Source organism: Podarcis vaucheri, assembly GCF_965113315.1.
Source record: "Podarcis vaucheri genome assembly, chromosome: 13".
NCBI classification, from domain to species: Eukaryota; Metazoa; Chordata; class Lepidosauria; order Squamata; family Lacertidae; genus Podarcis; species Podarcis vaucheri.
Genome location: NC_138751.1, coordinates 44602507 through 44616324, shown reverse-complemented (window position 1 = coordinate 44616324; position 13818 = coordinate 44602507). Strand labels below are relative to the sequence as shown.

General features: G+C 53.0%; 1 long non-coding RNA gene across 1 annotated transcript; it reads left to right on the top strand.

Moving 5' to 3' along the window:
- The first annotated feature begins 7949 nt into the window (after positions 1–7949).
- On the top strand, positions 7950–11660 carry LOC309516148. The gene is made up of 2 exons (XR_014212794.1): positions 7950–8181; positions 9715–11660. It is a non-coding gene; the product is annotated as an uncharacterized lncRNA (long non-coding RNA).
- Positions 11661–13818: the final 2158 nt, after the last annotated feature.

Below are 13818 nucleotides of genomic sequence, written 5' to 3'. Positions count from 1 at the left end.
TAGGGCCCCAGTTGCTTATGCCCTAGTTTCTTCTTGGCCAACGACCTGGCCAGCACTGCGTGGGCTGCTAACCAGACCCAGTCTCCCACATGGATCTCTTCGCCAACCCTTCTGTGTTTGTCTGCCTGCACCTTGTATGCGTGTTTGGCCAGCTCCAGGTGCCGCCGTAGCTGATCGTGGACCTCCTGCAACTCCGACGCGAACGCATCTGCTGTCTGCGGCTCCCCCTCCACCATTCTTTCCAGTCCCGGGAAGGTTCTGGGGTGCCTCCCATTGTTGGCGAAGAACGGCGTGACCCCCGTGGACACGTGCTTCGTGTTGTTGTAGGCGAACTCGGCGAGCGGCAGGTAATCCACCCACGTCGCAGGCTGTTGATTCGCATAGCATCTCAGGTACTGCTGCATGATGGCATTGACCCGCTCCGCTTGCCCGTTGGTCTGCGGGTGTCTCGCCGACGCCAGGTTGATCTTGACGTTTAGGAAGCCCATCAGCTTCTGCCAGAAATTCGAGATGAACTGCCGCCCGCGGTCGGACAGAATAGACCGTGGCAGACCGTGAACCTTGAACACGTGGTCTATGAACAGTTTGGCGGTTTGTTCCGCCGTGGCCACCTTTGCACACGGGACGAAATGTGCCATCTTGGAGAACAAGTCCACCACCACCAGCACAGCCGTCTTGCCCCTCGAGCTGGGAAGATCCGTGACGAAATCCAGGGCGACTCTCTCCCATGGTTCGACCGGAGTTTGCAGCGGTTCCAACAGTCCGGCCGGCGGTCTGTGCACTGGTTTGGCCCTCTGGCAGGTGTCGCACCTCGCCACGTAGTCCGCGACCTCCCCTCTCATTCCGGGCCACCAGAAATCCCTGGCGACTAATTCCACCGTCTTCTCCTTGCCAAAGTGCCCGGCAGTGGGCGCGTCGTGCAGCTGATGCAGTACCTTGGCGCGAAGTTCGTCTCCCGGCACGTAGATGGCCCCTTTACGGATGAGCAATCCATCTCTCAGCTGGAACCCATCGGTCGCCGCCGTGCCCCTTTGCATCTCTGCCATCTTAGCTTGCGCGAAGGAGTCATTCTGCAACGCTCGTCGCACCGCCTCCAGGTCCACTGTCGCCGCAGCGCACGCCCACACTGTTGGTGCGAAGATGTGCATGGCGGCCGCTGGCGTGGCGTCCTCCAGATACTGTGGCTTACGGGAGAGCGCGTCCGCCATGATGTTGGTGTCCCCCGGGACATACTCTATTCGGAAGTCGAAGTTCGCAAAGAACTCAGCCCAACGTATCTGCCTCTGGTTCAGGAACTGTGCCGTGCGCCAGTGCTCCAGATTCTTGTGGTCCGTGCATACCTGCACCGTGTGCTTGGCGCCGATCAGGAAGTGCCTCCACGCTTTGAATGCTGCATGAATGGCCAGCAACTCCCTGTCCCAGATGGTGTAGTTCTGTTCGGACTTGCTGAGCTTCCTGGAGTAAAACGCTCCCGGCCTCCAAACCCCCTGCGGGTCCTTCTGCAGCAGGACGGCTACGACGGCCCTGTCTGAGGCGTCTGTTTCAACCCTCATCGGCCTGCTGGGGTTGACATGAAGCAGCTGTTCTTCCGACGCGAAGAGACGCTTGAGTGCCTGAAAGGACTGCTCCGCCTGCGCTGTCCAGATGAACTTCCTTTTCTTGGAGCTGAGCGTGTCCGTGATGGCCGCTGTCTGCATAGCAAAGCCTTTGATAAACTTGCGATAGAAGTTCGCGAAGCCGACAAACCGTTGGACCTCCTTCCGGTTGCGTGGGCTTTTCCAATCCAACACCGCTCGGACCTTGGTGCTGTCCATGGCGAGCCCCTTGTCAGACAACTTGTAGCCCAGGAAATCCACCTCCGTTACGTCGAATTGGCACTTCTCAAGCTTGGCGTACAGCCTATGTTGCTGCAGCCTGCTCAGCACTTCCCTGACGTGTCTGTCATGCTCCTGCTGCGATTCCGAAAAGATCAGGATGTCATCCAAGAAACAGACGCACGTCTTGTAGAGGAGCCCCGCCAACACCTGATGCATGAAAGCTTGAAAAACGTGGGAGCCATTTTGTAATCCAAAAGGCATAACTCTATATTCGTAGGTGCCCAGGGGCGTGAACATGGCTGTCTTCCACTCATCTCCTTCCCGCATGCGAATGAGGTTGTACGCCCCTCGCAGGTCCAACTTGGTGAACACGCTGCCCTTGCGTACTTTTGCGAGGAGGTCGTCGATTCGGGGCATGGGGAAGTCCGATGGCTTGGTCACACTGTTCAAAATGCGGTAGTCCACCACGAGTCTTTTTTGGGGCGTGTCTCGCTTCTTAACAAAGAATACCGGACTGCCCCCCGCTGCCCTGGACTCTCGGATGAAACCGCGCTCCAAATTATGATCTATGAACTCTTCGAGTTCCTGCAGTTCGTCCTCAGACATGGAATACAGCTTCCCTTTGGGCAGCGCCGCCCCCGGCAGCAGGTCAATCTTGCAGTCATATGGTCTGTGGGGGGGTAGCCTGTCTGCCTCCTTCTCGCAGAAAACCTCCAAAAATTCTGCGTACTTGTGGGGAATCGCTTGCAGCGTGCCTAGCAGCAGCTGTGACTCCTCTTGCTCCCCTTCCCGCCGGGGCATGATGCAGTGTTCAGCACAAAAGGAAGAGCCGAAGGTCAGCTGCCTCTGGTACCAAGCCAGCGTCGGGCTGTGCTTGTCCAGCCAACTCATGCCCAATACAATAGGCGTGTCCGACAGTTGAGTGACGTTGAAGCTGATGATTTCCTTGTGATTTCCAAGCCGCAGCACCATAGGTGGCGTCTGCTTCACCACTTGCCCCCCTAGCAGCTCCCTGCCATCCACCGTGACAACCTGCAGGGGCAGCGTGGCAGGCAGCAACTGTATAGCGTGCCGGTCGACAAAGTCCTGCCCTATGAAGTCTGCATTGCTTCCCGAGTCGACGGTGATTGGCACGTCCATGGTGATTCCATTGGGTAGCTGGAGCGATGCGGTGAGCCTCACTACTGGCTTGGGCGGGAGGGGGTCCATGGGTGGTAAATTCCCTGGGGACTGCTTCACTGACACGTCTGGCTGGGCCCCAGTGCCTCTTCCTCCAGCCAGACATCGTCGTTTCCCTGCTGCGGTTCTCCTTGCTGCGTTGCTGCAGTCACCATTGCCGAAGCTGCAGTGTGCTTGTGGAGCCTCCGGGGACACTCTTTCGCCATATGCCCTGGATCCTCGCAGATATAACACTTCCTGTTCCCTCTAGGAGGCTTCGCTTTCACTGCTGCCGGTGCTAGGGCTCTGGCTGCTGACTGAGCCCTTGCACTCCCAACCTCCATCGGTTCCACCCCTCCCCCTGTTGGAGGCGTGGATTGCGCACGCGCTGCTTCTCTGGGAAGGAAGGAGGAGCCCCTGGCTGGTTCGCGCCCGCTGCGCCCTTCTTCCCTGCTCCACGGACGTTCTTCCAGCCGCACCCCCACCGCCAGCGCCCTCTGAACGATCTCCTGCGTGGTCCGGGGTCTCTCCCCCCTCGCAATCTCATCTTTAACCGAGCTGTGCAAGCCCTCCCAAAAAAGGTCTCTGACAGGAGCCGAATCTCTGTCCCATTCCAGGGCACTGACCAAAGCGAAAAAGCGGGCATGGTACTGCCTTACGCTGGCTCTCCCTTGCCTTAGTCCATGCACCTCCTTCCGGGCAAGATCCACGTCAATGCTTGATAAAAAACACCCATCCATCGCTTTAATAAAGGCGTCCGCATTTTGGAGCGCAGGATCCTTATCTCTCCACAAATTGTGCAGCCATGCTTTTGCGTCTCCATGCAAATGGGACATGATGAACCCCACTTTCTCTTGTTCATCTCTAAAGTCTTTGTGCAGTAGTTGCAGTGCACACATTACGTCTGCTCTAAAGTTGGGGTACTGTTGCAAATTCCCATCGAAGTGAGACACCAGACCGCCTGTGCGTCTCCCCAACCCAATCCCCTCTGATTTGGGTGTCTGTTGCCCTTGCTTCGTAAGCACGTCCAACCTGACCTGGAGATCCCTGTAGGCGGCAGCTGCGTCCTCCTCTCTCTTCCTGGATGCCAGCGCCTCGGCATTCAGTCGTGACACTGCTTCTCTCAGTTCCGCTATTTGCTGTTCGGCCGTTATAGCGTCTGCCGTTCGTGAGTTCTCTAGTAGGCACCCGCTTTCTCTCCTCTCCGCGAGGCCGTGGATGCCCACAATTTGATGAGACGGAGCTTACTGTCAGGGTTGCTTCCAGATCCTAGCTCACAGAGGATCACGCCAGCCAGCGATCATTAAATAAAAGTCTTTATTGAGTTACAGTCTCCATTCTCAAGCTGCTGCGCGCAACTCTACGTCTTATGCTTAGATCGGCGAAGCTCCGTCTGAGTCTCTGCCCCTTGTGCACCAACTTAATATCCTAGCCCTGCTCCACCTTTTCCGCCTGACAGTTCTCCTCTGGGTCCCTCTGCCCCCCGGGGTCTCTTCCTTCCGGGATTCTTCTGACGCTGACCCCCCGGACCCTTCTGTCTCCTTGCGCCGGGCTTTAGGACCTGGCTCCCTTTCTGGGCTGCCTACTGCGCCACCTTCCTGTGCATTTGAACTTGGCGCGCGCGCCCAACCTTCCACTTTCCGTCTAACCGTCTCTTCGCTCCCCGATGGAGGTGTGGCCACTCCTGGCTCGTGCCCTCCCTCCTGTTGTGAGCTGCCAGCGCTTGATCCCTGGCGCCCTTCCTCATCCCTGCTCTCTGGCGGTGACGCTGGTCCCGATTTCCAACTGCTCCCCTCTGAGTCCCCTCTGGCTCTATCTTCCTGGGGTGTCCCCCTAGTCTCCCCCCTTGCCCTGGCCACTGGTGCTCCTTTTTGTGAATCTTCTGATTCACTGGACAGACTCGGAGATCTCGGGTCGTCGTCATCACTCATCTTTTCTTCTGCCTCCTCCCCCTCGCTCTCTGTTTCCTCCCTTTCCCTCGCCTCTGCTCCTGAACCCCTGACAATAATGATAATGATAACGTGGTGGTGGTGGTGGTGATGATGATGATAATAATAATAATAATAATAATAATAATAATAATAATAATAATAATAAATTTATATGCCATCCATATCCATCTGATGACTGGATTGCCCCAGCCCCTCTGGGTGGCTTCCAACAATTTATAAAACCACAGTAAAACATCGAACATTATAAGCTGCCCGTATACAAGGCTGCCTGAAGATGTCTTCTAAAAGTCCAGCCTAGGAGTGACAGTAGTGGCTGCTCCTTGCAGTGAGCAAGCAGTGCAAAGCAGCCAGCTGTGTTCTGCTTCTTTGGAGGCAGTGTGTGTGGGGGGGTCCCATCTACCCAAGAAGCAAGGGGTCAAATTCCTCACCCACCCAGAGCACAGGTAGATGGTGGCAGCTGCTGCCCTGAGCAGGTAGACCGTTCTGGGATGTTGGCACCCGTCCAGAGACAGCAAGCACCCTAACTATTTTCTCAGGGCTAGATCTGCCTACATTTTAATCTACTTTAAAGCAGGCTATATGGGGGTTGGGGTTCTTATTTTATCAAAGCAAGCAGTACTGGCAGCAATCATCCCCATCACACATGTAAAGCATGTGGCGCACTCCCAAAGAATCATGGGAACTGTAGCATGTTAAGGGTGCTGGGAACTGTAGCGCAGTGAGGGACAAATTCCCAGGATCCTTTGGGGGAAGCTATGTGCTTTAAATGTGTGTTTTGGCGTGGTATGGGCGTGATCTAGATTGCTTTTCGAAGCTGCTGTTTGCCCAAAGGGACGACACAAGAGTTGTTGAGCTTCTTTGGGCCATAGTTCTCTAAATATACGTTGTTTTTGAGCTATATTTAAAGAAAATTTGCCAAAATATAGACTACGACATGAGTTGCCATACGTCTGGATTTCCCTGGATATTTCAGCAATTTCCCCCCAGACACTGTTTCCGACTGCCATATTTCGGCTATGTCCAGGAAATTCCAGACATTTGGCAGCCCTAGTTTAATGCCCCCCCCAAGATGCTCCTATTAAATTCAAACACTTTCCTGTTTTGAGGTCAAAATTTAAAGAAGAGATCCAAACATGGGTTTCTTACCTCATCTGTGTGCTCCTAAACTTCAGTAACCACCCTTTCTGCAATAACTGGCCAACTTGACAGGGCTGCTGTCATAGCAGTCTCAAGATCATATAAGTTAAATGCTTTGAATGCTTTAAATTGCTCTAAAAACGATGGTGATTGCTGCAATATTATTATGAGAGTGAACTTTCTGGAACTGGGTGGCACTGGGATCTAGCATGAATATACACTATATGTAAACTGCAAGGAACCCCTTTCTTTGGCTGAAGAACAATTTATCAGGCAATTCAGCTCTGTCACCTGTGGTGGCTTGGCTCAAGATTGCAGACTTTTATCACACCGCATGTGTTAATTAGCTGACCATTTGGGGGATGTTTGTGTTATCACCAACACTGCCTTGTTAATTGGTTGCTGTAATTATTATTCCGCCTTTAGGTAATTGACAGAGTCTCTTCTTTTTTACATTTAATTTCCCTTTGACCTCATCCCCCTACCCTAACACCCCACAACTGTGTATATTATGGTCTATCCTGGCCTGAGATCTTGGGGAATGTCTCTGCTGGTGATACGCACTGCACAGAAGTACTACTAACTGTGCATTCAGTGTATGGGGCCCAATCCTTTGGCATTCCCTCCCCAGTAAGCTTAGATCGTCACCCTCCTTGCTGAACTTCAGGCAGGAGTAAGAATTTTTTTGTTATAGCAGGCATTTTTAGGTCGTGTTTGTATTATCGTCCCCCTCTTCTGTAGATTGTTTTTATGCACACCACTTAGAATAATTAATCAGCACCTAAATATCTTGAATAAAAACAAATATTGTATATGCTTGCCAATTTAGTGTTACATTTCATGCATCTGATGACGGGATCTGTGGTCCACTGAAGCCAACACCATAATCAATTGTCGTCCCACTGCCACAAGACACTTTGGGAGGGAAGGAGTTCAGCTAGGTTTTGCCATAATGGATTAGGTGCCAGGTAATTAAGAAGGGAACATAGGTACACAGGAAGTTGATTTATGTATACCAAGATCACTGAGCCACCTAGTTCAGTATTGTCTATCCTGGTATGCAGCCGTTCGCCAGGATTTCAGACAGGGGTTTCCACGCCAGCCTGATTTGGAGGCTCCTGACGGGACAGCTCAGTCAGTAGAGCATGAGACACCGATTCTCAGGGTAGTGGGTTCAAGCCCCGCATTGGGGGAAGAAAACAAAAGATTCTTGCATCGCAGGGGGTTGAACGATCCTTGGGATCCCTTCCAACTCTACGATTCTATGAACCTGGGGTCTCCTGCCTGCGAAACAGATGCTCTACCCCTGGGCTCCTGCCCTTTCCCCCCTCAATCCTGCCAGGCAATTCTTGTCTGGTTTGTTTGGCTCTTTTTCTCCTAATTGCCCGTTTATTTTACAAGCTGCCTGGAGCTTTAGAAAAGCGACATAAAAAGGCTTCGCGCAAGCCAGCGCGTTTCCCAGGTTTTTTTTTTTATTTATCATTTACTCTCAGCTCCGATAAAACACACCAATCTTTGCAGTTAAAGAGGGATCCCCAGGATTCGCCCGAGCAAGGATCCCGTCCCTGGCCACAACATGGAGAAACATGCTCTCGTTTCCTTCTTTTCCTCCCCAAAATCGAGAGCCCGCCACCAACGGCCTGGGCCTCGAGCTTTTCCCTGCGAACAAAGGAGGGGCGAGAGAAGGGGGGCGTCCCGCCCGGAGGGCTCCAATCCGGGCAGGCAGGCAGGGAGTGAGGGCCGGGGACGACTTCCACGTCCCCTCGCGAAGAGCTTCCCTTCGGATGTGGCGCGCCGCGGGGCGCGCTTGCTAGCCGTGCGCCAGGGGCCGCTGCGCCGGGTGGCTGCAGGCTGCGAAGCGCAGGTCCAGCGGCGCAAAGCCCCTTCCTCCTTCTCGGCTGCCTTGGCGGGGCTCTCCCCTCCTTCCTTCCCTCTCTCCTCCTGCCTCTCCCCGAAGGGCCCCTCCTAATCCCTCGCTCGCCGCAGCGGGAGGCCTTAAGCTGCCTATTCAGGCCCTTTCCTCGGCGCGCTCTGGCTCTCGGCGCTTTCAATGGCTCTCCCTGGCAGGAGACGTGTTGGACAAGTGGAGGGATCCGTCCCCCGCCAGCAAGGTCAAGGTGCGCTTAAAGGCAGCTCCTTCCCTCGGCGGGGCGGCGGGCGCCGGTGGGCCAGGTTGGAGGGCTGCGCCGGGGAACAATGCCGCCGCTTGTTCCCACCGCCAGAAGCCTCCCTTCTCTCTCTCTCTCCCCATCGGCCCCCTAGGATGGATCCAGACCCGCCAGGCTTTCTGGAACCCAGAGGGGGGGGGGCCATAGGAGCCAAATCCTACGGGCCAGGGTCCCTCTGGCACCCCCAATAAAATATTTGAACCCCCCCAAAAGTCGATGGGCCATTCAAATGGTGTGCGTCAGGGGTGCCAACTTGAAGAAAATATCGGGGGGCAGGCAAGCCCTGCCCCACGTAATCACATGACGGGGTGCACCCACGCTACTTGAATGGCAATGCCTCTCAACTTTTTTGGGGGAGGGTCCAGACCCCTCAAATACAGTGGACGCTCGGGTTGCAAACGTGATCCATGCGGGATGCACGTTCGCAACCTGCATCTGCGCATGTGTGGGTTGCGATTCGGCGCTTCTGCGCATGCGCGACCGCTTAAACCCGGAAGTAACCCTTTCCGGTACTTCTGGGTTTTGGTGGTCCGCAACCCGAAAAAATGCAACCTGAAGCGGCTGTAACCCGAGGTATGATATGACTGTATTTTACTGGGCGGGCAAAGGGACCTTGGCCCCAGGAGTTGGCTCCTATGGTGTGCGTGCATTGCATCTTGTGGTCTTCCCCCCCCCCCCCAGCCGGCACCCTTGCTCTTGCCTCCAAACCACGACTTCGCAGGCTTGCTAGGGCAATAATCAGCAGCCCTTTCCAGCCAGGTCTCTTTGGTTTTAAGGGCTAGCTGCTAGCAGGGGCAGTGAGGCGATGAGGGAGAGAGAGCCAGGGGTTGGCGTCCTGCCGCTGAGAAAAGCACAGGAGCCTTGGCAGGAAGAAAAGTGGCAACATTTGTTGGCCAGCGCCAGGCTATTTTGTGCCTTTGTTGTTGTTTAATCGTTTAGCCATGTCCGACTCTTTGTGACCCCCTGGACCAGAGCACGCCAGGCACTTCTGTCTTCCACTGCCTCCCGCAGTTTGGTCAAACTCATGCTGGTAGCTTCAAGAACACTCTCCAACCATCTCGTCCTCTGTCGTCCCCTTCTCCTTGTGCCCTCCCATGGGCAAGGCTAACTAGTTCCACACACCCACACAACATTGCTAACAATTAGAGTGTATGAGTTTCTTCAGAACTGGTAACATTATTCAAAATATAAAATGAAAGTAAATTATAACCAGAAATTTATAAGACATCAAAAAACAAATCTGCATAAAACTGCCCTTCAAAGGTCAGTACTGCGCCTCTCTGAGGTCTGTGCCTAGTTGGCCTAATGATGGCACCGACCCTGCTAGTTGGTAAAGAAGGGTATATTGCAGAGGTCAGCAGCCGAAGGCCCTTGGGCCGCTTCTGGCCCATGAGCTTCCTGGAACTGGCCCACGGCCACTCTGTGGATCGGTGTGGGGAGTCAGTGCTTTTTTTCATGGCACCATTTTTTTTCTCGCCGCAGGAACCGACATCCGGGTCAGAAGAGCACTGGAAATAGTGTGCACGCACAGGCGCTCCTCCGACCAAGAAGAACGCCGGAAATAGCTTGAGCGCACACAAGGGCGCGCATGCTCCGGCCCACCGGAGCCGCAGCGGCTTGAGGACAGGAAAGGGCACGACTGGGCAGCTCTGTAGGTTTTTAAGCCCTCCATTTTTAAAACAGAAAACAGCTGGTTTATTTCATCCTACTCAGATTGCTACAACTTGTTTTGATTTAGGAGACTTCTGCATTGTGCCACAAAAGAAATACAAGTGCGTGCATTGTTATCATCTTGTGACAAGTCACCTGGGTTCTGGACCCTCTGCTACACGCCATCAAGATCAAAGGTTGTATTACCTGAACCAGACAAGAACTGCCTGAAAAATGAGGCCTCTTGGATGGATTTGCCATGCTACCAAGTTGTTTCTGCTTTAAAGCAGTAAGGCTGCCTCTCCCCACCCCTATATTCCTGGCTGCTACAGGGGGTAGCCCTCCTGTTGGTTTGCATTTTGGGGGCGTGTGGCAACCCCATCATGGAACACTGGTCCCCCCCCTTGGTGGTTTGCTAGGGGGGTGAAATATTCTGCACATTTCAAGCAGGATTCGAGCTCGGTGTAGCCTCCCAAGTGGGACCAGGCATTTCATGAGGCTGCCCGCAGGAAAGGCCTCATCTCCTCCCTCTCTGGCGCGCATGCCTGCCGATGCCTAGCAAAGCAAAGCATGTAATGTGAAGCCGTGTGCTCTTCCGTTTCCTTGCACCACCCTGTCGCAGCGTGACGGCATTGCGCTCTGCATGTTTTACTAGGCGTGCTGAGGAGGATGAGATCCAGGGCCCATTGCTTTCAGTGGCCATCGTGTTCTCCCTTTCTGGCCCAAAGCAATTCTTCCCACAGATCCTGTATCTTGTGTCAAGCTGATGGGCTCTTGGGTTTCGACAGCAGAGGCGTACCTAGACTCTCTTGCACTCTAAGCAAAGAGCAGGAGTGCCAACTTAAATAAAATATGGGGGGGAGGAAGGTAAGCCCCACCCTACATAATCACGTGATATGGTGCAGGCACAACATTTGAATAACAATGCTTATCAACTTTGGGGGTGGTCCCCTTAAATATTTTATGGGGGAAAGCCGCCTCAGCCCCTAGGAGTTGGCTTCTGTGGCAAGGAGCTGTTCCTGCACACACACCCATCCCTTGTACCCTGGGCAAGGAGATGTTTTGGTGCCCCCCAATACTTTGCAAGGGACGCGGGTGGCGCTGTGGGTTAAACCACAGAGCCAGGACTTGTCAATCAGAAGGTCGGCGGTTTGAATCCTTGTGACGGGGTGAGCTCCCGTTGCTCGGTCCCTGGTCCTGCCAACCTAGCAGTTCAAAAGCACATCAAAGTGCAAGTAGATAAATAGGTACCGCTCCGGCGGGAAGGTAAACGGCGTTTCCATGCGCTGCTCTGGTTCACCAGAAGCGGCTTAGTCATGCTGGCCACGTGACCCGGAAGCTCCCTTGGCCAATAAAGCGAGATGAGAACCGCAACCCCAGAGTCGGCCACGACTGGACCTAATGGTCAGGGGTCCCTTTACCTTTAATCCTTTGCAACGGCCCATGCCTACAACCAAATTCCTCCGCCGAGGCTGTGCGTCTCATCTGGCCAACCAGAGGAGCGGACCAGGGAGTGTGCAGACAAAGAGACGGGCTTCTAGCCACAGTGGAGAGGCACAATTTTTGCACATGCAACCCAGCCTGCGCCCTTGGAGGGAGCCAAGCGGACCGATGCTTAGATATGCCCCTGTTTTAACAATAATACTTTATGTAAGCTAGTCAAATGTCCACAGCACTTCCCACGAGCCGTATAAAGTTAGACCACTACTGTATTGTTACCCCACGCTTCCCAATAACAGTGGCCGACATTGGAGTCTCCAATTTCAGTGGCACCCTGCGTGCCACAAAGAAATCAGCGCCCCTCTCGCCTCTCAGCCCCCATTTGAAATAAAAGTTGCGGCGCCCCTGAGACTCCACACCCAGAGTGAGCGGATCGGTCGCGCTCCCCTAAAACTGCCTCTGCCCATGCTACAGATTTGGGTGGGTGGGCTGAGGTTGAGGAACTGTAACTATTGCCATCTCCACTTGCTCCTGCTTCGCTCGCTGGTTCACAGAATCTCTTCCCCTCGCAGGGGACATCAGAGCAGAATACCCTCCACAAGTCAGAAAAGCAGCAGCAGGCAAGATCACTGCTCCTCTGTAAATTGAACAGGAACTCCCTTTTCCTTGCAGCAGGCCAGTGGGGTGGGGTGTAGAGCATAGGTAGGCAAACTAAGGCCCGGGGGCCAGATCCAGCCCATTTGCCTTCTAAATCCGGCCCGCGGACAGTCCAGAAATCAGCATGTTTTTACATGAGTAGAATGTGTCCTTTTATTGAAAACGCATCTCTGGGTTATTTGTGGGGCATGAATTTGTTCATATTTCCCCCCCAAAATATAGTCCGGCCCCCCCCCACAAGGTCTGAGGGACAGTGGACCGGCCCCCTGTTGAAAAAGTTTGCTGACCCCTGGCTTAGACTAAGACCTGGCAAACCACGGTTCAGATCCCCACACTTAACCATGAAACTCCCTGGGTGACCTTGAGCCAGTCATTACCTGTCAACTGAGTCTACCTCACAGGGCTATCGTGGTGAGAAGGGGGAGAACCACATATACCACCTTGAGCTCACTGGAGAAAAAGGTGGGATAGGAATGCAATGCAATAAGAAAGAACCAGTTGCGGGTTTTGCCAAAGCATAGAGCTCTAGAAAAATTGTGCTACCATTGATTTCATTTTGCTTCTTTATGTGCCTCGCCCCATATATACAGTATGCCCACTCAACTGTGTTGATCCGTGGAACTGGCACTGTTAACAAGTGCTGCATGATTCTCATCCCGCAGTCGTAATAAATCAATATTTTTAATGTGGCGGCATCTGCACTTTGGAACTCCATACCTATTGACAATTGCTGTACTCTTTTCAATGCTTGCTTAAAACATTTTTGCGCAGGCAAGCCATACTGATGATCTCTTTCTACTGTTTTCTTTTCTTTATTGCTTTCAGCCGTTTTTCCCCAAACTGATCGTTTTCATATGTTCTGGAATCCACACAGAGGTTTTTACATACTATTGGAAAGGTTGTGTCCATTTTTGTGAGGTAAACAAATAAATGCCCCCGTTTACTTGTGAAAGGGAGCCGAACGAGAAGTAGAGCAAAGTTTGTGTTTGCGAGACCCTCGTATTGTGGGGCGAGGGGAGTCATAGCAACGGGAACATGCGAGTGGAAAAGGATGTATTATTTTTTAGTTTCCTCCCCTTTGCTCGCTCAAGACGTCCAAACTTAATACTGAGGTTGTGAGCCCTTTGGGGAGAGAGATGGATATGGATGAAATTGTGAGCCTGCACCCCTGGGATAGGGCGGGGTGCAAACATTGTCATGGCTGCTGGCCATAGCATTCCTCTGTGAAGGGCCTTGCTTGTTAATGACTACCAGGAAGACTGGTAGATGTTTAGGAAGTAGTTTGGAGATCTCTTTCTTGAGCATTCTGAATAGGAGAGCTATCGGCTTGAAAGGTGACTCACCCCCTTCCCCCAGCTAAGAAGGGAAGGGGGGGTGTAATTTGCGTGTGAGCGTATGTGTGTGTTGAGAGAGAGAGAGAGAGAGAAGGAACAAAAAGAAACGGCTTGGAACAGAAACAGAGAGCCCAGAGCCAGCAGAGAGTTTGCTGAATACTGGAAAGCGGGGGCGGAGGAGGAATTTGTTCCGTCTGTTTTTCGCAGCTCAAGATCCAGTTCAACAGTCCCAAACCTTGCTTGCGGATCAGAATGCAGCTTGTGACTGGGCGTTGCACTAATCCAGATTCTGCAACGGCGTGTCGGGGGGGAAAGTGTGCCTATTCTGCGGTTGAAATGCAAAATTTTACGGGAAAGAAGCTTGGAAAAGGATGTATTTGGGGGAAAGGTGTACAATAACGTGTAAAATTTAAATGCAAACTTTTTGTCTATTCTTTAAAAAACACACACATGCAAAACAGAAATGGAACAGACCTGTGATTGAGTGCCAGCAAAAAAATGAAAG